This window comes from Pimephales promelas, chromosome 16 (genome assembly GCF_988280905.1).
Source record: "Pimephales promelas chromosome 16, fPimPro1.hap1.1, whole genome shotgun sequence".
Lineage (NCBI taxonomy): Eukaryota > Metazoa > Chordata > Actinopteri > Cypriniformes > Leuciscidae > Pimephales > Pimephales promelas.
The window spans coordinates 3,332,801-3,358,764 of NC_142784.1; the positions used below are offsets into that span (position 1 = coordinate 3,332,801).

At 42.0% G+C, this 25,964-nt stretch overlaps 1 pseudogene; it reads left to right on the forward strand.

The window, feature by feature from the left end:
- Positions 1-612: 612 nt before the first annotated feature.
- Positions 613-23,281, forward strand: LOC148971935 (uncharacterized; annotated as a pseudogene).
- The last annotated feature ends 2,683 nt before the right edge of the window (positions 23,282-25,964 follow it).

The window sequence follows — 25,964 nt, forward strand, 5'->3', positions numbered from 1 at the left end:
TTTTACTAATAAAAAAATAAATCTAACAGTAGCTTTTAGAAAACTTTTTCACTGTGCAAATTTTGGTTAAAATCGTGTTAAAATTTAGACTGTGTCGTTACCATGAACATTGTATACATCGTCAATGAAGTTAACGTTTGCTGTTTCATCGTATTTCATTCATAGTATTTATATTTTAAACTTTTCAAGCTGAGTGCTCTGATATTGTGTAATGGCAATCAATTGATTTTAACATTTTATGTTGGAATATAAATTAATTCTATCTTGACTAGTACATGCCGCAATTTCAATTCACATTTATTTATATTAGCGTTTTTAAAGCATTTACTTTAATTAAAGTAATTATTACAAGTTGAAAACATAATAATTACATTATATAAAATTTAGCATTGGTGCATGCCTGTATGATGCTAAAACAGTTGACTGGTGGAGTTGAGTGCTCCTTATTAACAGATTGTTATGCTAGCATGCAGGCAGCTCAAAGGTCCACACACACACACACACACTGATGTTTTGGCTTGCACACTAAATGACATACATTCTGAATTCGGCATACAGAACAAGGTTGTTTGAATTACTAAGGACAATGGATCAAATTTTTTAGTGGCATATATGGAGAGCAAGATGAGATCAATAATTGCTTCAGGTGAGGCTGAAGATGAGATCAATGACGAGATGTGTGGTGATAATGAGGATGTGGATGGTGTTGAGGTGGACTTTGTAGAGGTCACAGCTGTTTTAGATAAAGATGATGGCTTACAATTCCAACTTCCGAAACATCATTGATGTGCCTGCCACATATTAAACTTGATTTCCACAGTGAATGCAGCAAAAGCAAAAGCAAAAACTTTGACTTGACTACAAGAAGCTGTCCTGATCAGCATTCTCTAAGTGTCATGCACTATGGAATAAGTGTGGCAGAACTGCTGCCGCTGCAGAGATTATAGAAGACACTTGCAAAATTTACCTGATCCACCCCAACACAACAGAGTTGTGCTAGAGTTTATTGCGGCTGCAATAAAGAGCTAGAGTTTATTGCGGCTAGAGTTTATTGCGGCTGCAATCCTTGTCCCAAAATTTAAAACATCCTGGACACCGGATGAAAAAATTGTCAAAATAGGTAAGATTATTTTATTTTTATTTTTGAAAAGTGTAATTAGTTAAAGATTCTTTTTTTTAAAGATGTCCAACTCAAATTTTATCTTGACATTCTCAATTTATTTAGGTTCGTTTTTAATGCACCCTGGAAATCCGGTACATTTAATCTGGAGAAATCTATGATTAAAGTGAAGTTTTGATTCTAAGCATCTATGTAAATGTCCATTTCAGGCCTGGATTAGTAAAATTTAAATGGTTGTTGTAACTTTTTTGTTTTATTAGTGACAAATTTGGGGAGAGGAAACATATTCCAAACCTTTCTGAAAATACAATATGAGAATTAACAGCACAATTATTAGAAATGTTTTATCTTGAATATTATACAATTTGCGCGTAATAAAAACTTGTGGAAAAAGAAAAAATGTTTTCAAACACAGACACACACACACACACACACATATATATATATATATATATATATATATATGACAGCATTCAGCTGAGAGAGTGAGAATCCAAACACAGTTTATTAACAAATATAATCCAAAGTCATAGTCCATACCAGGCAGAGGGTACTTGTAATAGGAGAAAACACAAATACAATCCACTGAGGCAGACGGAAAAAAGAAATCCAAAACTAAGGAAAATAAAAAGAAACAAAGAACTGCTCAAAATACTGACAAAGAATAAACCAAACCAGCAAACAAACAAGACTTCATACTGAATGAAGGCAAAGGGCATTTAAATAGACAGGGTGATGATCAAATGAAATAAGACACAGCTGAAACAGATAAACTAATAATGAGCAAAGGATTGTGGGAAATGAAGTCCGGGAAAAACAGAGTCTAATGAAAACGGTGAGGGATTAGGATGCCATCAGTTGGCACATGATGGCACCAGTAGCTGACAGATGTAACAGTATATATGTGTGTGTGTATTCTACAGAATTGGTTCAAAGTTAGATTTGTAAACATCTTGAAAAAATATGTCTCTTTCCACTGGGTACCACAAGAAATAATGCAAGAATAAAAGATATATATGTATTTCTTTTGTCTTCTCGTTCTTTGGTATGCATGAAAAAGTGCTTTTGAAAGTGTGAAAGGCTCATTATGAAGCTCATTATGTGGCTCATTGCGCAGGTCATTGTCTTCTCAGGTGTGAATCAGGGCATTATTCAGGATACTCACAATCATTCATGCTCCTACGCATATTGCCTTTCCAAACAAAAAGTGTCTTACAATATTTAAATCAATTTATTTTTTTGTGTAAATGATTAGGCAGGATGATTTTTAGGTCATTTTGAAGAAAAAAAACTCTAGGCGACAACATCCATTATCCGTTTGTAAAAATACAAACATGTACATACATGTTGTTCACATATTATGGTAGCCCTGTTTGTACTAAATAGAATGTAATTTCACCTTTGCCATTAATATGTTTGAGGCAACTGAAAAAAGCACAAATGTCAGTGCATGTCAAAACATCTCAAGGACCCCAAAAACACCTTAGACCATAGAAGTAGAGCTGTCACGATAACTACTTTTTGTTGTGCGATATATTGCACCAAAATTAATTGCGATAAACGATATTATTGTCATTTTCAGACCATTTTATGCCACTGATTACCTATGACAATATAATAGCATTATAATGCAAGTACACTGTTTCAAAGCAAACATTTATTCTTATTCTATTCAATATTTAGACATTGTGAAATGTGAAAAAATATCCCAAATAAATAAAACAAGTAAATAAATACACATTCTTGACAAAAAAGTGTCAGGTATCAAAAACTAGATCAAAACAAAGAAATATGTCAATTTAAACTTTTAAAGTGTCTCACACAAAGGCACAGATGCATCAACAGGACATATATTTAAATGCTGGTTTTTCGACCGTGCATAACGGCTGCATCTCTTTGGCTAAATAGTAGTGTAGTGCCTGAACGCGTTCATATTTGAGTGAACTGAAGAATGTACTGTATTACTGCCCGATGAACGTTACTGTGAACGCGTTCATTCTGGTGTCTGCGAACGCACGCTCTATCAGTTTAAACTCTTACCTTCGTACAATAGGGTGCCGATTTGTATAGAGCCTTCCAGGCGAAAACCCGGTGTTCTGTCGATTTTTGCTGCGAAGTCTGGCGTTGCTGTAGATCATTAAACCATTACACTGCCTCAGAAGTCCGTCCGAAATCAGTTTCGTGAGGTACCTTCGTGCACAAACACTGCCTGCAAAGCCATTGCCTGATAGGGCAGCGAGGCAACAAGTCAGTTACCTAAGTTTTTAGACACAGCCACAGACATGCACAGATAAACACACAGACACATGAACCGTGACACATTTTAACAAATAACCATTTAAAGTCTCCCTGTAGTCAAGAATTGTATCCCGTATAACTCAACTTTGATCAAAAATGACATATTTTGTGCCTTAATGCCTTAAAATAACTTTGTAACTCTACAACCTTGCCTCATTTAGTATATGCGGTTCTATTAATATGCAAATTATCCCCACCTCTATTCACTCGCACAAAATAGAGATGCACACGTTGACGATCACACTTCTGTCAGGACCACTATCGTCAAATACGATTTACAATTATCAGACAGTTAGGATTGGCGGTATGGTTCTGTTCTGAGCTAGAACTCCTTGCGCATCCATGCAGAAAAAGCAGCAATAACCCCTCTTATAGCAGCAATAACCGCTCTTATTGCTGCAATAACCAGGGCTGGACTGGCCATCGGGCAATTCGGGCAATTTGCTCAATGGGCCGACGTGCTTTGTGGGCCGGTGGGCCTATACATCTCAAACTTTATTTATTTATTTTTTTACTGCCCATCCAACTCGTGTCAGCGGCTCATTGCGTTTAGTTTTGCGGCCGGGCCGCTGGGATCTTTGTACCGTTGAAACCATGAAACGGAGATCAGCGGCCCATTGGTTATTTTCTTGATTGACACTGGGCTGGTCCAATCACATCTTTAATCACCTCCCCCTCTGGGCTGAGCGAGCGTGCAGTGTCAGTGAGTATCTGTCAAAATAGTCAGAGCGAAGGAGAAGAAACGCAAGGAATGTGCAGAGAAATGGCGTGAAAAAAAAGAAACAGCCTTCAGTGTCTGATGAGGAGTGAGGGGGATCACGAGAGACATTAAGCAGGGCTGAACCTGGTTAGTACCTGGATGGGAGACCTTCTGAGAAAGCCAGGTTGCTGCTGGAAGAGGTGTTAGTGAGGCCAGCAGGGGGTGCTCACCCTGTGGTCTGTGTGGGTCCTAATGCCCAAGTATAGTAATGGGGATACTGTACTGTCAAAGAGCACCGTCCTTCGGATGAGACGTTAACACACAGCTGGCCGCGGGGCCCACGCAAGTATGCGTTTCCCCCAGTGAGCCTTCTTGCACAGGTGTTGTGCAAGATCAAGGAGAACGAGGAGCAGGTCTTGCTGGTAGCCCCTTATTGGCCCACCAAGACGTGGTTCTCCGAACTCATGCTCCTCGCGACAGCACCTCCTTGGCCTAGACAAGATCTACTCACTCAGAGACGGGGCACTCTGTGGCACCCTCTTTGGAGGCTACACGTGTGGCTCCTGGACGGGACGAGGCAGGTTTGAGTTCGCTGCCACCCACGGTGGCGGCAACCATCACTTCCGCTAGAGCGTCGTCCACGAGACACCTTTACGCGTTGAAGTGGAACCTCTTCGTCAACTGGTGCTCGTGCTCTTCTCGCGGAGAAGACCCCTGAGATGTTCGATCGGTGTCGTGCTCTCCTTCCTGCAAGAAGGGTTGGAGCGTAGGCTGTCGCCCTCCACCCTTAAGGTTTACGTCACGCCCATTGCCGCGTCTCATGATGCAGTAGAAGGTAAGTCCGTCGGGAAGCACGACCTGGTCATCAGGTTTCTGAGGGGAGCGAGGAGGCTAAATCCGCCTCGTCCTCCCCTCGTGCCCTCTTGGGACCTCTCAGTAGTTCTAAGTGCTCTGCAGAGGCCTCCCTTTGAGCCTTTGCAATCAGTAGAGTTAAAGTTTCTGTCCATGAAGACAGCACTCCTGGTTGCATTGGCCTCTATCAAGAGGGTAGGGGACCTGCACGCATTCTCCGTTGACGAAGCATGCCTGGAGTTCGGGCCGGCTTACTCTCACGTGATCTTGAGACCCCGGCCTGGATACGTGCCCAAGGTTCCAACCACTCCCTTCCGGGACCAGGTGGTGAACCTGCAAGCGCTGCCCCTGGAGGAGGCAGACCCAGCCTTGGCACTACTCTGTCCGGTACGTGCGCTCCGCGCCTATGACGACAGAACGCAGTGTTTCAGGACCTCAGACCAGCTCTTTGTCTGTTATGGGGTGAGCCAGAAGGGAAGGGCTCTCTCAAAGCAACTACTGTCCCACTGGATAGTCATGTCAAGTCACATTTATTTATATAGCGCTTTTCACAATACAGATTGTATCAAAGCAGCTTCACAGTGATAACATGAAAGTAGTACAACACAGATCAATAATATTGCTAAACACTAAATAACCCCAACTGAGCAAGCCAAAAGCAAGGCGACAGTGGCAAGGAACCAAAACTCCATCAGATTGGATGGAGAAAAAACCTTGGGAGAACCCAGGCTCAGTCGGGGGCCAGCTTGCTCCCATTTAAAAAATGGGAAAAAATTTGGGATAGTGGATGCCATTGCTTTGGCTTACCAACAGCAAGGTCGACTCTGCCCCCTTGGTGTGACGGCCTACTCCACTCGGAGTGTGGCTTCCTCTTGGGCTTTAGCGCATGGCGCCTCGCTAATAGACATCTGCAGAGCTGCAGGCTGGGCGACACCAAAAACCTTCGCAAGATTCTATAATCTGCGAATTGAGCCGGTGTCCTCTCACGTACTCGCTTCCGCCAGTACTGGACCCGCTTAGGTGTCTTCGCTTGCTCGCCATTCCACTCCTCGGACTGGACAAGTGCGATACTCCTCAGTTGAGTCTTCCGTTGAAGCCCTGAGTCCTCCAGCACTCATGATGCGGGCACCACTGCGCTTGCTCTAGTGCCGGCTAGGTGCCTCCGTGTGCACGGTTCCCTATGGTAACTGTCACATGTGTATTATCCACTGTAAGCCTCTCTGAGCATGTGTCTTCCCTTGGCAAGACATCTGCCACACCTGGAGCTAAGTTTCTAGCCACTCGTAGGTTGGTACTCCAGTGATATCCATATATAGTCCCTAACACGGCCATATGTGTATTCTTAAGTCCTCCCTCTGGTAGGCATTGGTTGCATGTCCCTCCCGGGATATGCTTCCCAGTGTACCTTGGTATTCCTGTGTTAAAGTAGGAACTCCTGGTTATAAGGTAAGTTCAGGAGTCCAGACTTTCGCAGGGCACTGGAAGACAGCTGTAAGATGGCGTGATGGCACAGACCGAAACCCCCATTCTCCGTCACTCCTGACGTAACTCGGAGTGACTAAGAAAGGGAACGTCTCGGTTACGGATGTAACCCTCGTTCCCTGAGTGGGGGACGGAGACGTTACGTCTCCTTGCCACTTCTGCTGTACCGCTAGGTAGACGCCGAGTTCAGTCTTGGCTTCTCACATCCCACTTGCGTTCACTTCCTCCTTTTATACCCACGAAGTGGGGCGGAGTACGCTATGCAAATTCTGCAGCCCCAAGACATTTTCATGCCATTGGCTCGTTATTAAATACTCGAAGAGGATTGGCTTTCTATGCGAAACCCCCATTCTCCGTCACTTCTGACGTAACGTCTCCGTTTCCTACTCAGGGAACGAGGGTTACATCCATAAACGAGATGATTTACTTAAAGGCTATTGGCAGATTCCGCTGACAGAGCGTGCGCGAAAGGTTTCGTCCTTTATTTCACCCAACGGATTGTTTTCTTAACGAGTTATGAGCTTCAGCCTGCGAAACGGACCGGCGACTTTTCAAAAAATGATGAATGGAGTTATTGCTGGACTAAAAGGTGTGACTGTTTATTTGGATGATACGATCGTGGTAAGTGATACATGGTCAGAACATCTTGAACGGTTACGTTTACTTTTGGTGCGTCTTTCTCAAGCAAATCTGACATTGAATCTTGCTAAGTGCGAATTTGCAGGTGCGACAGTAACGTATCTCGGCAAGGTAGTGGGACAAGGACAGGTGCGTCCAGTGAGGGAGAAGGTGAGAGAGATAGATGAGTATCCGGTTCCGGTCACTAAAAAGGAGTTAATAAGTTTTTTAGGTCTGGTGGGTTTCTACCGCTGTTTTTGTAGGAACTTTTCTAAAATTGTTGCTCCTTTAACAGACTTATTGAAAGCTAAAGCCTTGTTTGTTTGACCTGAGTCTTGTCAGAATGTTGACTATATCACCTGTCCTGATGGCACCTCAGTTGGCGAAACTTTTTAAAATTCAGGTAGATGCCAGTAAAGATGGAGTAGAGGCAGTGTTGATTCAAGTGGATGGCGCAGGTATTGAGCGACCAGTTTGTTTGTTTTTTCGAGGAAGTTCAATAGTCATCAGAGGAACTACTCCACAATTGAAAAGGAGGCACTTGCGTTAATCTTGGCTCTCCAAAATTTTGAAGTGTATGTAGGTGGGAATAGTTCAGCGCTAATAGTTCACAGTGTTCATAATCCGCTTACATTTTTACATTCTCTCAAAAATCCAAATCAACGTTTGATGCGTTGGTGCTTGTTTCTTCAGCCCTTTCATTTGGATGTGAGACATTTAAAGGGCTCAGAAAATATAGTGGCCGATGCACTGTCTAGGGTACCATTGTACAATATTTTGTGGGTGGTGCCTTGGATGAAGAGGTAACAGGTTTGTTTTTTCTATTTATTACTTTGTGGTGGTTATATTGTGAATGTATAGGCCTATACTTAAATTGTTTTTGTTAGTGTGGTTATGAATGCTTATTGTTGGCGAAAACTTACTGGTTTCCTTCTTTTTTTAGGGGGGGGGGGTGTCACGGCTGTATACTTTGTCTTGTTGTCTTGTCTTGCCGTGTCTTGTTGTGTTTGCTCCTCCTACAGGTGCGCTGCGGAGGTGAGATAATTAGGTGGATTGGGTGCACCGGTGCACAGATGTGCCTGTCAATAAAAGCTTCCTATTTGGCATCCTCATTGAGCGTTCCATTCTGTCACATCGATCCCTGGCCAGGACTGAGATGTTGATCGGCGTTGCGGCGTACTGAGAGAATTTGCGAGTCAGACTTTGTTATGAAGAATGTGTCAATAAAGAGATTATTGTAACCGCCATGATCGTTTGCTCCCTCCTTCATTGTTGCTCCCGATTAAAGGGGGGGTTGACTGCTTTTTTCTTTGCATGATTGTGTTTAAGGGGTGCAATATAACATGTATTCGTGGTTTTTCATTTTTAAAAAGTCTTATTTTTCATAAACTTCACGTTTATTGTCAGCCGCGCTCTCTGTCCTCGAACGAGCGGTTCACTTCCTGATTCTATGAAAACACTCCCTCAGAAACACGTCGTGGGCTCAGATTGGTTAGCTTGGTCCGGTGAGTTGTGATTGGCTAAACTGTTGCTTACGTTGTCCGGAAAGTTAACGCCCATTACCTTTACGGGCACGTCATAAGCTCCGGTCCAGATGTAAATATGCGTCGAACTGCAGTATCAGTATGACCCAGAATCAGACCGAGAAAGCCGCGATGAAGCGAGTCAAACAGAACCACACCACACACGGCTCTTAATAAACGTTTCTGAATGATAATTTGCTACATTTTTTAACTTTATACACGTTTGTTTAACACAATAGCATCTGACTGGCAACAATAGCAACTGACTGGCTACTAATGTTATACTCAAACAGCGGTGGCAAGTTTACGTTCTTGATCAAATCGAAAATAACGTCATAAAACATATATACATAAAAAATACATTTACAACATTAGTACTTATACAAAATTCATGTTTGTTCGCGTTTGTCATAGACACAAAATAGCATAACTAATAGCCTAGAAGTGGCAATAAAGCCAGTACTGGCATTTGAAAAAATACTAAAACACAAGGCTAACGTTACGTCTGGAATTATACATGCAAATACATTTAAAATGGTTAAGTCTTAGCCTACTTACAGGTTGTGGCCCAACAACTGTGGTTTTAAAGTCGGAACTGCTTCATGTTTACAGTTTCTCGTTGAATCCCGGTGTTGAACTCGTGGAGATTCTGGAAGCTGTCTTCCGTAAAATGCGCAGCACAGAGAGCTAGATTACAATCGTCATTTTCAGGAACATAATCAAACATAAACTGTATCTACTGTTGACGAAGTACAGCGTCAGTGGGAAGTTCGAAGACATAAGACCTGACAGCTGCGTGAACAACACACTCGACGAGCTGCTGAAATATGGCCATGCCCTTTTCTGCTTATTCCGGAGAGAGTGGTTGATGCAAATGTGTGGGTTAGTGACGTACCATAACCCAGCTGTAGTCCCAATCCACTCATTTTTGTAGGCAATATACTTCCTGATTTTTAAAAGACGATATCTCTGCTTACACTGAACTTTCAGCGCTGCAACTTTGCAGATACTGTTCATGCACCAACAGCAACATTACACACTATTTAAAATGAAAAAAGTGAAATCGCAGTCAACCCCCCCTTTAAGGGTGTAACACTCACCCTCCTCCTCCACCGGAGTATTACCAGACACTGAACTGAACATCTATAAAGGTGTTAATGATGGTGAACGATGAGCGCGGAGCTGAATGTGATTAGTGTCTGTGACAAAAATGAGTGATAGAGGCACGTGATGACAAACGAGTCCAAACTAACGTGAATGTGACACTAACGTTGATCTGTGTTTCTGTTCAAAAATAAATAGGATGAAATGAGAAATGAAAAGAAATCATATTGTGCTCTAAAGCCATGGTATTGTCACGTTCCGTGGTGGTTAGAAGCACGAGGAAACAAGGGTTTTAATTAAAGAACACAGGCGAAACATCCATTCTAACAGAAACTACAAACATTAACCAACACTGAACACTGACAAGAGAGGAACTTAAATACACAGGGAAATGAAGAGGTAATGAAGAGGGGTAAATGAACTCAACACAGGTGAATCCACTGAAAACTAACGAAGAGCGGGAAAACTGGGACACCGGACTAAACCAAAAACACAACGCAGGGGGGAACACAGGACATACATGAAACAGGTATTATGCTATCTCCAACACCTTCCCACTAATCGAGGAACAATGACAACCAGAGAGTGTGGCAAGGCAAATAGAATGGTAAAGAGTTTCAAATGTTTACAAAGTAAAACCATTACTGGCTGGCTTTACGCACAGATGAAAAAAGTCACATTTCCCATTTGCCACCTTAAAACCTTGTACAGCTGCTGGGATGGGGAGTTCTATATTGAAAAAATAAAGATTACTTTATTTTATGGGGAGATTACTTGATTGAAAAAATGTTCAGTGATTTCCTGCACATGTAACCTGCCTTGAAAGTGTACAAGCTGGCATTTTCAAACTTCATTTGGTTCTCAACTTAAAACAATGATGGCCAAAGGAGCGGGTGGATATTATAGACATTACGTAGTAGATTCGCATCATTTAACCCACTCTGAGCCAGGAACAAGGGCCAGCAATTAGAAATCTTTTGATCCTGAACAAGGCACTCTTATATCTGGATGCATGCAGCCTCCACTACGAAGACATCTGTGTGTAATGAGCCTTTAGACTGAAAAGAGCTAGACTGAGAGATTGTGTCTCTGTAGTCACTCTCTGTTTTTTAGGACAAGATATGATTCACAGAACAAAATTGAAAACAACTATTCAAGACCAACTTAGGTTTTTTAGTAGGTGCAAACTGTAATGTCTCTGACAAACAAAGTGAAAAAAGTGAACCAAAAGGAAGCATGGTGAATGTAAACCAATCATGCATTCAAACATTATTTTTGCAGTTCACATAACTACACCTAGTGGCAAAGTGACCAGAAACATTGAAACATTGCAGAAACGTTTGCCCCAACTGTAGCGGCCCTTTGGATTTATTGATCAAGAAGCAGAGAGTTTCAAATGGGTGTCAATATATTCATTCCTCTCAACGTGCACCGTGCACCATGAACACCTTGAAAACTACAGAATAAACAGAAGAAATACAAAATGCTTCTATGTAGTTTCACAAATAATTGCACATAAATTGTGCTCACATATTAATCATGTTTACACACAATGCAAATCATTTTAACTAACAACCAATATGAATATGAAATGTTTTAAAGCCTTTATGACAAAAAATATCACATGCTTTTAAATGAAATACAATATGATTGTTCACATAGATAATATTGCTTGTACTGATGATATGTGCAATTAACCCATAAACAAATGAAGTAATGAGATTTCTTTTCCTTAAAATCCCTTCTGATGATAATAACTAGACACATTTTCTCATACCTCATTCCGCTCTCCAAATAGTTTCCGCCATCAGTTATCGTGCTCTCTAGCTTGACACTCTCACAGTTGGTAGGTCTTAGAAATAACACGTACAAACAAAAAAAAAATGTTAACTCTTTCTTTACAAGATTCAAAAGGATGAACATGATAAATAACTAACATGTTTAACAGTTTTTACCGTTCTTCCGACGACACGTGAGCACCACATTGTGAGGAGAGAGTAGCAGGAAGTTTTTTGCATCACAAAACACATACAAGAAGAAAAAGTGCCTTTTTCAAAATAAAAGCCATACAGACAAGGTGACACTGCAGAATTATAAATATAATAATAAAATAATATATAACAATATAAATGTAATACTATGTAGGAGAATATTAATGTCATTTATTAGACATTTACACCCATTTCATTTTTCCCATTCATTTTTTTTAATGGACCATATTTTCATAACATTCAGTTGTGATTTAACAGAGCAATATGGTTCAAATATTTAAAATGGGCATGAGATGGAAATATGGGAGGTTAAGATAACTTCAACCTGTGGACTATACAAACAACCCAGAGCAACAGTGTAAAAGTAGCCCTTTTACACAGGCCTAGCAGCTGTGAGACAGCTGACAGCGGATGTTTGTGAGGGGATTTTAAAAAGAGAAGTGGAGGCAGAAAAGTAGATTGTTTAATTTGCTTTTAATGAGTTTTTATTGGATTTTGACATGCTTCAACGCTGGCGATGATGGGACTCCAGACAATAACCAGGTAACATGTACAGGGGTTGGACAATGAAACTGAAACACTGGCCAATGTTGGAGGTTTCACATCTATATGCCTGGCGGCCAATCTTCAGAGTGAAGCACGGGTGGATCAGTGATGGTTTGAGCTCCGATATCATGACAATCCTGAATGTATTTGATGGACACGACACTGCCGAGGACTACCAAACCCTTCTGGAGGATCATGAGCACCTGATGCTCAAACCGTGTATCAGCATGATCATGGACCAACACACACAGCAAGACTTGTGACATAAGGGTTTGATGAAGATGAAAGTGACGTTGAACATCTCCCATGGTCTGCACAGTCACCAGATCTGAATATTATTGAGGTGTTTTGGAGGAGCGAGTCCACCAGCATCATATAGTGACCTGGACACTGTTCTGGAAGAGGAACGGCTCATAATCCCTCTGGTCACTGTGAAGGACTTCTATCTGTCATTCCCAAGATGAATTGGTGCTGTATTTGGATGCAAAATGAGGCCCTCACCATACTAACAAATTATTGTGTTGTAAAACCAGGTGTTTCAGTTTCATTGTCCAACCCCTGTATGTGCATGTGTAATGCCACTTCTATTTTGTTAGCAACTATTAGTTCACTTAGTTTATTTCTTATGTTAAATGTAACTGTGACAATCTATTTTTGCATTTATACTTTTCTTCTGTATTTAAAGCTAGGGTATACGATTTCAAAGATTGTTCATTATTAATATCCTCGTTTATATGCTGGTTATGGTTATATAGTACAATCCTAACAATATGAATAGAAAAAAGAATGAAAAAAAATCCATTCACTCTATTGGCTGTATCATTGTTGTGTTCATGATGATGGGAAAAAGCTTATGTGGAAACCCGGAGGTGCACTTGATTGCTAACTACGCCACTCAGGGAGTTACACCCAGAGAATTTAGTGTCTCTCTAACAGGACACGCAAGTTCGTTCATCAATAATTGCTCAGAGACACGGGTAACAATACAAAACAGTTGACTTTATTTAGTTAAACAATCATTTTAAAACAACCATTAAAATAAATCAGGCATCAGTCAAACATCACTCAGCATAAGGGTTCGGCTCTGAAAAGGGCCACAGAGACACCAGCTAAAGCCTAGTTCACACTACATGATTTTAAAATGTCGGGCTGAACTGTGCAGTTCACACTACATGACTTGCTCTCAGTGAAATCATGAGTGTTCAAGTTGTTTAGCTGTTCACACCACACAACACAACGTGATTGATCCACAACAGGAGGTAACTCACTACACGAGTTAACAACGCACTACATAGAGATACAACCACGATCGGATGATAAGAGCATATCATTTGTGACTCAATGAGAGCTGTTTCAGTACTATAGTACGGTCTAAATCCTGAAAATAATCAAACAAATAACGAGTTGACAACAACACGATTCTATCTGGTCTAGAAACCATGTTTTGTCACGAAAAACCACGCAATAAAACAAACCAGAAATGACGCGAAACTGTAATGAAGAACACAACACACGAATATGGACGTCAGACAGAAACTAGTGCTGCACACTGTTTGCTCGACGATCTGCTCTGAGGAAAAAAAAATGCAAAAAAGAAAAGAAAAAATAAGATTTACCTGGTGTCCTCAACCCATGCGTTGCTATGATTGGCTGTACTCATGACATCACTGAGATTGAGTCGCGCGACTGCTCGAGATATCTAGCATGCTAGATATTTTTCTGAGCTCAGTGACCTGTCTGCGAGGTGTCTGCGAGCTGTCTTTGGTGCGTTGTTGGCTCTTTCACACTAACGGATTGGCGAGCGTTAATCGTCCGCTAATCGCCCGCGATTTGCACGCGATAACACCCTGACTTGTCGGCGACTCAACGATTTGCAAATCGGGCTTAAATCGGGCTTAAAATCACGTAGTGTGAACTAGGCTTAACTGGGGCCTACCAGCAGGGTCAGGCTATCGGGGATTAGACTGTTTATAACAGAAAACCATTCCCTGCACCAGTGCACACAAACACACGCAACCCGGGAACATTAATTACTAAATTTAAAACAACGATCTCAAAGTCACCAAGCGTTCTCACCTCTCTAATTGCCACACCTGATGTAGGAAGCAGCCACAGTAAAGTGTTTGCGGCGCGTCAGTGACGTCGACAAATGACGTTGACGTACCGCACAGGTCTGTCGCAATTTATATCCCCCTGGCGACAGCCAATTGGCCTACGATCCTCATATAATTATAAGGGAAGGTAACAAGCTTGACTACCACAATCACACATTTGCCCAAATTATTATATGCATGTTTAACCAAAGCTAATTTGGATGGGTTTGTCCCATCCCCAATGTCACTTCTCTTTCTTTTACGGCCCTGACGAGAACAAATAAATAGCAACAGCATCAAGATTTGCAAGCAAAGTTACTTGCACTTTGTGCTTGACACTTGCGTTTCAAAAACAATCAAAAACTATATAAAGTAATTACATATAATAAAACTCCAATTAACCAACCTTAAACATGTGCAGAAGTAAAATGCAACATACACAGTAACACAGCAGTAATATAAAAAAATCAAATAAAAAAGTAAAGTTCAATTAATTTAAATTTACATTTATTTGTATAGTTCTTTCACAATATACATCATTCAAAGCAGCTTTACAGAAAATGTCCACATTAAAATTTAGAGTGATCTTAGAGGCAACTGAGTTATGTATTTCAGAAATGTACATACAAAATCACAGTTAGCTAAAAATGTATTAATTTGAGGCAGAAACAATGAGCTCATTTGAAGTAATAAAAACCTGTTTATTAACAAATGATTATGACAATTAGAGGATATTAACATTGGTGCATGTTGATTCAGAGTTGCGTCATCTGAAGTCTTCGCATGAGTTGGCGCCGTCTCTTCATAGATGGGCATCTGAAATCTTCATAAAACACTGGCTGAATACATGCTTTTGATATTTTAAGAACATGATAGTGCTCCGCCCACTATACAGGTGGTCACTCTACCCTCTTAGCCATGGCGACACCCACTCGCCCTGATCACTCCCTACAAGAGGCCAGTGGGAGCCCAGCCTTTCATCAGTCCAGGTCAGGACAATGCCCCCTTATAGAGTGTGCTTTCAGGATGATGAAGACCAAGATCCATAGACAAAAGAAATGGACACAGTGACCCCATTGATTTCAAAAGCTGCAGCAAGGCGTACTGCGCAGGCTCAAACTGAGCCTGTCTTTTAAGTAACCCTGTGTCTTCTAGTACCTGTACCGAGTGAAATCTGAATAATTCACTTCCGAATCACATGGAGGGTTACCGTAAAATGTTAACGTTGGTGATTTCTGAATCCTTGAATCCTGTTTCTGAGTCCTTGTATCCCATTCCTGTCTCAGTTTGTTTATTATTTATTTATTTATTTTATTTGTAGGAAAAGACAAAAGGGACAATACATATTAATGAACATTTTTCACAAATGTAAATATGCCAGATTATAGCCATAGGTTTGTAGTTTGTTAATAAAGCCACATTGTGTCTGGATCCAGCCTCATCTCTATTTCCACCGCACAACGTTACACTTGTTTTCTAATATTCAGTTGATCTGTTAATCTGAATATGTCGTTAACAAACAATCGTTATCAAGCCTATTGCACACTGTTTAAGATGGTGTTGGAGCTGTATAGTTTAGGCACAAAAGACTTATAGCGGGTGCAGGTGATCAGTCAGATTTTTTCGGCTCTGTCACTAACGTTACCCGGTCCAAGTACACCGCGGGATTTCGTTTCTGTCGCATCCAGTGCTGCTACACACAGACACACTGGTTTCGGTTTGGCTTGGCAGAGTATATTTAAAAGACCTTGGGCCATATTTTAACGATCTGAAACGCAAGTGTCAAAGCGCAAGTAACTTTGTGGGCGGGTCCCGGCGCTGTTGCTATTTTCCCGGCGGGATAAATGCCTCTTGCGCCTGGCGCAAATCTAAAAGATGTTGGTCTGAAGTAGCTTCATTATTCATAGGTGTGGTTTGGGCGTAATGTGAAATAAACCAATCAGAGCGCCATCCAACATACCCTTTAAGAGCAGGTGCGCATGTTGCATGACGGATTGTTATTATAACGGCGGGTTTACCAGGCGCGCGCCAGGAGCGTTCACAGCCGATGAGACCAACGTTCTTGTCAGGGCAGTGAAAGACAGAGAGGTGACGTTGAATGGGGATGGGAGAAACCCTCACACATCAGCGTCGGTTAAACATTATATACGTACCCAGATAGCAAACTGACATTGAATCAACGTGGAAACGACGTCTCTCATGACATTGAAACAACGTTGATTTGCTCATCGAATTAACGTTGAACCAACGTCAGACGCGGCATTCTTCAAAGCTAAATGAAATCGAAAATTGGTTTGCTTTCATAACGTTGAAACAACGCGTTGATTTCAAGTTGATTTTCCGTTAGTTTTGAAAGAATGACGCGTCTGACGTTGGTTCAACGTTAATTCGATGAGCAAAACAATGTCAGATCAACGTTGTTTCGATGTCATATTTCCACGTTGATTCAATGTCAGTCTGCTATCTGGGTATGTTTCTTGCCACTATTGGGCAAACAGGTCTGATCCTTTAGTAGTAAAATTAGCCTTAATAATTTGGGTAATTCGGTTTTTTCATCTTCATGTAAAGCACAATGATTTTCCTCATGTGTTAATATTTTTCCTCGTTATAATGTATGATTTGCAAAAATAAAAACTGCTGCATCTGTGTTGATGAGAGAATCAAAGTGTATGCGCGCTGAGCACCCGCTACATTATGGCCAAGCATTGCGCGCTTAAAATAGCATAATGAACAACACGCAACGCGTCACTGACTTTAGACCAGGTTTTTTCTGGTCAGTGGCGCAATTGTTTTCTGGAAGTGTAGCACCAGGGAATGTTTGTGCCGAAACACGCCCCCTTTTTACGCCGGTCCGCCCAGGGAGCGCAAGTTCATTTCCTAGTTTACTGACGTGCGTCTGCGGAGGGAAAAATCCTGCTTTGCGCGCGTGCAAAATAGGAATGATACATGCGTTTGTGTATAAAGTCATTTGTGCCGGGTACAGGATAGAGCCCCTTGTCTCTAAGGTCTTGGGGCCTTATGTTCTCATGTTCTCATGAAAGCTCAAATCACATAAGCAAGAAGAAACAGCTGGACATACATATTTAGTTATGGAAAGGAGCATTCCTGTTACCTGGGATCACACTTCATTGGCCATGCCACGGCCCAGTATTTGCTAAAGCACTTTAAAGTAAGTAACTAACGTTTAATATTTAAACAAATATGATTTCTAAAGCTGCATGTAATATTTGAAATAATTTAATCCGCAAACCTATGACTATGAATAGCCTAAAACATGAGTTTGATCCATTCATTCAAACCAATTTGGAGAGTAGGGACATAGTGGTCTATACTCTGCACCACTTTAGCCATACTGTTTTGAGGAAATAGAAAAATAACTAGCCTAATATAATCTAAATCGTTTAATTTGTTTCATCAACTCCATGGCGTGGGTGTATTTTCAGAAACAGCCCACATGGATAACTTGATAGAAACAGACATGTAGGTCTAGTCAAACATGGTGATACTTGTTTGAACTTGAAATAGAAAAGTGCAAACGTGTGTGTGCATGTGTGTAAGTTACCAATTAAGTGGTTTATTTGTTTATCCTCATCTTTTTATTGTTTTCCCTCAAGGAGTGTGTGCAGCAGCTGAATTTCAGCAGGCTGGTCTCTGTATCGATGGATGGGCCCAATGTAAATTTTAAGTTCTTTGAGCTTCTCCAATCCGATATAAAGGAAATGTATGGGGGTGCTCAGCTTGTGTCCGTAGGGAGCTGTGAGCTTCATTCTCTGCACAATGCTTTCAAGGCAGGTTTCTCCATGTGGCAGGTGGAAAAGCTATTAAGATCAATGCACACTCTCTTCAACAATGTTCCAGCGAGGAGGGAAGACTATGTGACAAAGTCATCAGTGTTCCCGTTATCATTTTGAGGCCATCGATGGTTGGAGAACCTGCCTGTGGTAGAGAGAGCTCTGGTGGTCTGCCCTTCACTTAAGCTGTATATGGATGCGGAGAAAAGAAAAGAGCTGCCAAACCCTGGTACAGGCTCGTATGATACAATAGAGGCTGCTCAAAAGGATCTCCTGATCTTAGCAAACTTACTTTTTTTTTTATGACCATCGCCCGTTCCTTTAAGCCCTTCTTGAAGAGGTACCAGACGGATGAGCCAGTGATGCCATTCCTTGCCAAAGACTTGGCTGAGTTGATAAAGGTAATTTAAAAATAATTAATCTAGAATATTCTTCTGATAGTGTACTAAGGCGGTGTGTGAAGCAAGAAGTCCTACAAGACATTACAAAACTACAGCTCACCAAGCTGGACTTGAGTGAGAAGAAGAACTTGCTCCTCCCACAGAAAACTGACATTGGCCTAGGTGCAGAGAAAGCCATGAGGGTATTGTGGTCAATTTTGAAGTTGAAGTAATTTTAGAAATTGTGGTCAGGATACAAGAAGCAGGAATCATTGTGTTGTACATTCTACTTGTGTTTTTATTGTACATCCCTTTTCAGGAATATGAGGTAATGTGATGTATGATACATCACATTCAACAGGAGAGGAGGTATGTCACATTCAACAGGAGAGGAGATATGTGATGTATGATACATCACGTACCTCCTCTCTTGTTGAATGTTTAAATTCCCCATCAACTTCCAGCAGAAATGCAGGGGTGGAGTCGAGCACAAGGGGAATAAAACGCAAAGCCAGAGCAGTATCTGATGTTGAGCTGCAGAAGCTAGCTCTTTTGAAGGAAATGGTAGCAAAAGTTGAGGTCGCTCCAACACCGGATGCATTCACCACTTTTGGAAACCAGGTAGTGGCTGAATTAAAGGATTAGTTCACTTTTGAAAAAACTTTTGCTGATAATTTACTCACCCCCATGTCATCCAAGATGTCCATGTCTTTCTTTCCTCAGTCGAAAAGAAATTTAGGTTTTTGATGAAAACATTCCAGGATTTTTCTCCATATAATGGACTTCAATGGGAACCGGATGGTTCAAGGTCCGAAAGATAGTGTTAATAACAGTTTTAGATGCAGCTATGAATCAACGTGAAAATATGACATCGAAACAACGTTGATCTGACATTGTTTTGCTCATCGAATTAACGTTGAACCAACGTCAGATGCGTCATTCTTTCAAAACTAACGGAAAATCAACTTGAAATCAACGCGTTGTTTCAACGTTATGAAAGCAAACCAATTTTCGATTTCATTTAGCTTTGAAGAATGCCGCGTCTAACGTTGGTTCAACGTTAATTCGATGAGCAAATCAACGTTGTTTCAATGTCATGAGAGACGTCGTGTCCACGTTGATTCAATGTCAGTTTGCTGTCTGGGAATAAAATAATGCAATAATGAATAGGCCTAATAAAGAAATAATGTACAATGTAGGCTGTAATGTCATTTTCGCGTTTCGACATAACAAATGAATCACGCAATGGTAAATGAGTTAAGGTGAATAAGAAAAAAAAAACGGAAAAAAGGCTGAGGACTGCGAAGGATGCAGCCTATTCGTCCTTCGAAGGACGCCTGGATTTCGTAATTGCGCAACCAGGTGTTCCCTATTACCACTCCTGGCACGAAGCAACAGTGCGAGAGTAGCCTAGCTGCCACCCTGATCATTCATTTAATGTACAATTAAACGAGTTGTGTTCATATTCTGCTCAATTGCTTTTCTGTATGCTTTATTTATGGTGTTTCCTGAGTTTGGTCTTTTAATATCTTAATCTTAATTTAACATGTTGCATTCATATTCTGTGTTCATCTGTTTTTCTGTCGTATGCATTATTAGTATGGTGTCTAAGTTTGATAATATCATTAATTACTTTTAAATCAGACTAATGCATTAAGCCATGTTAGCGTTTCAGAAGGCGGGTTTCGTGACATCTTCACGTACAATAGAAGTTCCATTTCATTGGCTAAGTGCCAATTAATAAAACGGCTCCTTTGAACACCCCCGCTCCCGCCCCCCTTCCGCTCTCACCGCGACTGAGTTACAAGTGCACAAGTTAGTTTTGAATCTCATATATCGCGAAAACAGTAGCAAAAGTCAAGGCGCAAAATTTTAACTTGCAGTGATAGATTCGAGATGTTGCAATTGACTAATTGAGGTTGTATTGCGAATGTGAATGTAAGAATAAATGCAAATATATTTTAGATGTTTGTGACTGTCATTGTATTTCTGTGAATGGCATTTTACACATCTGTGACTGCTTGTCTGCAGCTTCAGATTCAAAATAAAGGTTTGTGACTATTGTCTACAAGTGCAAATTTCAACATTCAACTTCAGATTTTTATATTACAAGTTTTCACTTTGGAGCTGTGAGAGTAACTCTTATGGATGTCGGAGACAGACAGAAATGGGATTCCTACCAAAATGCCATATTGCTGGTCCTTCCAGTGCCCTGCATTAGTCTCACTTCTCTCCCTTTGTTAGGAGCAGAAGCTTATGCCGAGTTCAGACTGCATGATTTTAGCCACGATTTTGTCTCGCCGACAGGTTTTGAGAAATCGCCGACAAATGCCCGAAATCACAGGCAAATCGGCGCTCGTTCACGCGAGTGACAATCACGCAGTGTGAATGAACAAAGACGCGAACTGAGAGAATCACCGACGAGTCGCCGACGCCCGTGAGATATTTGGCATGCTAAATATCTGGACCTGTCGGCGATTTAAAATCCTGCTGTGTGAAAAGTGTTTTGACTGAAAACTACATCGGCGATCACCGGCAGCCAGTGAGAGAGCAAGATACAGAGCAGCAGGGAGTTTGGGGAGGAGTTATAGATCACATATCAACATGATATGGCATTGTTTCAACAAAAAAAGCTTCTTCTCGGTCTATTTGGACACAATAAATGGAAGAAAAATTAGTAGAAATTTGGCAGGAGCACTCGTGTCTGTTTCACCAGCTGTACCACAACCGGGTCGAAAAAAAAGTCTCACGTGAGAACTCCGGTCTTGCACGTGTGGTTCCGCGCGTTGTTTCCTTTTCATATCTCACGCGTGTTTGTTGTGAAATGTAGTTTGCGTGCAGCGTGCTAGACAGAGTCTGTCGGCGATTTTTCTAAAGTCATGCAGTGTGAAACCTTCTGTCGCCGATCCATCGTCCAGTGTGAACACAGCAGCGACTGAATGCTGGCCAAGATAGTCATGCAGTGTGAAAAGAGCAGCGACCTGACTACTTTGAAAATCGTGCAGTCTGAAAGAGCCATAAGGCGGGGAGTCCTGGCCACTGATGTTCTGCAAGACCAACTCAGTGAGAACATTGAATAACACTGGGAAAGCGTCCCCTTTCCAGAGGAAAGAGAATGCTGGGAGGGAGGGAACGTGAAAAATACACATATGAACTAGCCAAGCAGAATTGTACAACATATGGATGTCTCTGGGGTGGTTCCAGCCTAATTCTAAGGGGGAAGCACACTGCAGAGAAAGGGAAAGACACTGGCTAACCAGCAGGGTAGCCGTACCATGGAAGAATATACATATGGGGTCGCCGCAGGGACCACTGCATATGGACACCCAGCCTAGCACAGGTTCCTCCGTGCATACGAGTATCAGGCCTGATCTTTGGTCCTGAAGTTTTGCGTTCAGTCCATGTATAACCGCAAGGAGCGAAATGGACAGAGAAAGCTAGGGCTGGGTCTGTCTGCTCCGAGGACAGCGCTTGCAGGTTCACTACCTGGTACCTGAAGGTTGTGGTAGGAGGGGGAGCGCCGGGGCAAACTGAATCCCATAGCCGAGTCTGATAGTGTGGATGAGCCAGCGGTACGGTCTGGGGAGCACTAGCCAGGCTCCCAAAGACCACACCAGCAGGGCCAACGGAACCACAGACGTATGCGGTGCAACAGTGGATGTGCGGTGCAACACTCACCTGGCTCCATGTTCGGACAGGGGATGCGTGAGAAGACTGGGGGTGCGTTCTTGATCCGCACGCTGCTGTCCGCTGGCAACTGAAGAAGGGCATGAGAGTCGGAAGGTTTCATAACGGCGCACACTGTCAACCTTGCCTTCCTGTGAAGAGGGGAACGAAAGTGAAGAAGCATAGTGTCGTGAACTGTCATTCTCACCCTCTTGCCAAGAGGGGAACAAGAGCTGCAAGGTATTGCTACACAAGCTTCCACCCTGCTGTCGTCCCCATCCTATTGGCACCCAGAGATTTCAGAAACTGCTCTTTTATTAAAGTAGAGGGTACTGCTGGCCTGGGGCCAACAGCATAGCAGAAAGAAAAGAAAACAACCCGGCCATCCTCCAGAGAAGGGAGCGGTGCTGACATCATCTGCTGCAACTTTCTGCAACTGACTTGGTGGAAACAGTCCTTCTTAACACAGTCACCTCAGAGCCTGCAGAGACCATCACAGTCACCCCAGAGCTTGCAGAGACCGTCACAGTCACCCCAGAGCCCACAGAGACTGTCACAGTTCTTCCAGGGCCTGCAGAGACCATCACAGTCCTTCCAGAGTCCGCCAGGTTAACAGCAGTCAAGTTTAATCCAGTCACGTCAGAGGCAGATACGGCAGCTGCAGTCACTTTAGAAGCGGTCGATCACGCATTGTTGTGCCCCCGTAAGCTGAAGCAAAGGACAGCCCATGCTGTGCTGTTTTACACTCCTTGTCAGGAGGCCCTAAACCATTGGTTCTGTGTCAGGAGGCCCCAAGTCCAGTCATCCAGGGGGACCAGGATCAAGAGGATCTAAACTCTATGGTCTTGGAGGACCAGAGTTAGGAGGTCACAAGTCCAGTGGTCCTGGAGGACCTGACTCCAATGGTACCATTTCCAGTGGTCACAGAAGCACATAGTCTGGTGGAACCACATCCAAAGCAGCCCACTTCACCAGTGGGCAGAACCAGAACCCAGAACCACCTTTTGTTCCTGTCACCCCAGAGGAGTTTGTTCCAGAGCAGCTCAATTCATCTGTTTTGGACAGAGATGCCAGTCCAGAGGCAGTCGAGCACAAATTGCCATGCCTTCAGAAGTAGAAAAAATGACGTACCATGTTGGCAAGTCAAATGAACTTATTTTAGAGGCCCCTAGTGCTTTGGCCCAGGAGGTCTTAAATCAAGTGGCTCCAGCCCCTGAGCAAATCCGAGTGTCTGCTCCAGCCCCTGAGCAAGTTCCAGTGTCGGCACCAGCCCTGAGCAAGTTCCAGTGTCGGCTCCAGCCCTTGAGCAAGTTCCAGTGTCTGTCACTGAAGGTGCCTCAGCAGCCCCAGAGGGCATCCCAGAGTCAAGTCCAGTGTCTGTCACTAAAGGCATCTCAGCAGTAGAGGTCGACCGATTATCAGCATGGCCGATTATCAGGGCCAATATTAAGCATTTTTATGATTATCAGTATCGGCCATTTTCAAAACCGATTTTCCGATAAAATAATTTAATTTTGAAATCCGCAATCTGGCTTTGATCCAGCCACCTCTATCAGAGCGCACCGCTCTGTGGCCTAGAGTAGATTAATGCCCGCCCATCGCCCATCTGATTTGTTGGGAGTCACGAGTCCAGCCATTTGCGTCAGTGATTTGCCCGCTCTCTCATTCCAGCCTGGTCTCATTGTTAATACATAGGTATTTTACATTTTTGCAAAGATAGAAAACGTACTTTTTAGTACGTTTGGATAGATGCTGAAACGTATAATATAGACGTATCTGCATTATTTAAACGTAACATTATTACGTTTTTACAGCTACAAAACGTAAACTATTTACGTATATTCTATATCATAAAGATATCTTTATAATTTCCCTCTTTACCATTTTATAGATAAATGTAAGATCCCGTAACCCTAATCCCAAACTTAAACATACTCATTTTATACTTAATATAAAAAAGGATAAAACGTAACGGACAGATGTGTTGGGAAAGGGCAGTTTTATTAACAATATAGCATTAAAATATATTTTGAGCCTCCAATCCTACTCCTACCCCTAAACCTACCCATAACAATTCCTTAAAACTACTGTATATGACAAAACGGCGCTATACTACGCACATGGCACCCGTTATCGTTAATATAACACGTGCTGTGATGGTTAGGTTTAGGTGTGGGGTAGGGAAGGGTAGTCTCATATTACACGAAAGGATTTATGACGCCTTGGGTTCATGTGATTATTAACGATAAAGGCCATGTGCGTAGTATAGCGCCGTTTTGTCATATAGCGTTCTATGTGACGCTAAAGGATGAGAACGGGCTGGTAGTTCTGCCATTATTAAATTCATTATATTCATTTGATTGTTTACTTGCCTCTTTTGCTCATACTTCGAGTTCTTTAAATTTTACCTTAGCTACAAGCTTTACAAATTAAAGATAATTTAAATAGTATTTGTTTATAGAACAGGAAAGCTAATTCTTTGTGCCACAGGTTGGTTTTTCCTGAAAGTCTATAAAGTAGGATGATATTGATGGATTTCAATGGAGATTGAATGATCAAGCTTGCGGGACAAGCCGATAGGTCGATCATAAATGAATCCCCACAAATATTATTCTGACAATTGAGCTAATTTTTACCTGTTTGTAAAACGTGATCCGTGTAGTTAATTGCAATCAACTTGTGGTTAATAACCAACATACACATGCATGCATGCAGGTAAAATAACATATCATCCCTTATCGGGACATTTAATAACATGTAAGACTGATCTGACCCAAACCTGTATTAATAATTATTAATTATGATTTGCAATTTCCCCAGATCAGATCCACCCACAGTCTTTATATAGTGCTAACATCTGAGTCTACTAGGCAAGTGGTCATCCTGGAACTAACTGTCCCCTGGGAGGATCGTATTGATGAGGCCCACGAGCGCAAGAGGGCTAAGTATGCAGAGCTCAGCTCGGAGTGCCGTAACAATGACTGGAAAGCTCGCTGCGAGCCAGTCGAGGTCGGGTGCCGAGGCTTCGCTGGTCGCTCATTGCTGCGAACCCTCAAACTCCTTGGAGTGAAAGGACCACAGTTGAAGAAGGCCACCACAAACATCTTAGAGGCCGCAGAGAGGGCTTCTCGGTGGCTGTGGATCCGTAGGGGGGAAACGTGGAGCAACATGCCACTTGGACACAAGCCGGGGACTGATCACCCCCGGCTGGGTCGCCCGGGTGAGGGTGTATGAAGATTAAAGACCCGAAACACCCTATGACCCCGGGTACTTCACTGATGACGTGTCCAAGTAGCACCAGAAGGTGGATGAAAACTCCTAGAAGTAATCCAAGTATTCAGATTACAATACTCAGATTGAGTAATGTAACAGAATACGTTACAAAATATATTTTTGGGCATGTATTCTGTAAAGAAATACATTTTGAAAGGATCCTTCCCAACATTGAATGGCACAAACGCGCGCGTGATGTTGTTTACTGCAGATGTACATCGCATCTGTGCATTCATTCGCATCTACATTAGTAAATATTATTTTTACATGAACACATCCAAACTATATTGCTATAGCCTACAAAGATTTGTTCTAATAACGATATACTGTAGAATAGTGTCTGTAATGACAATTTTGTATTTCGTTGACTAGTTTTGGATAGATTATAAAGTTTTTACTCTAAAATAGTCATCAAATACGCTTTTGTTAGACAGTTTCTGCTCATATGTTAAATGTATAGTATGTTTTGTCAAAAATTAAACTAATCAACTGTTCTCTTACAAGAGGTTCTTTCGTACTAAGTAATA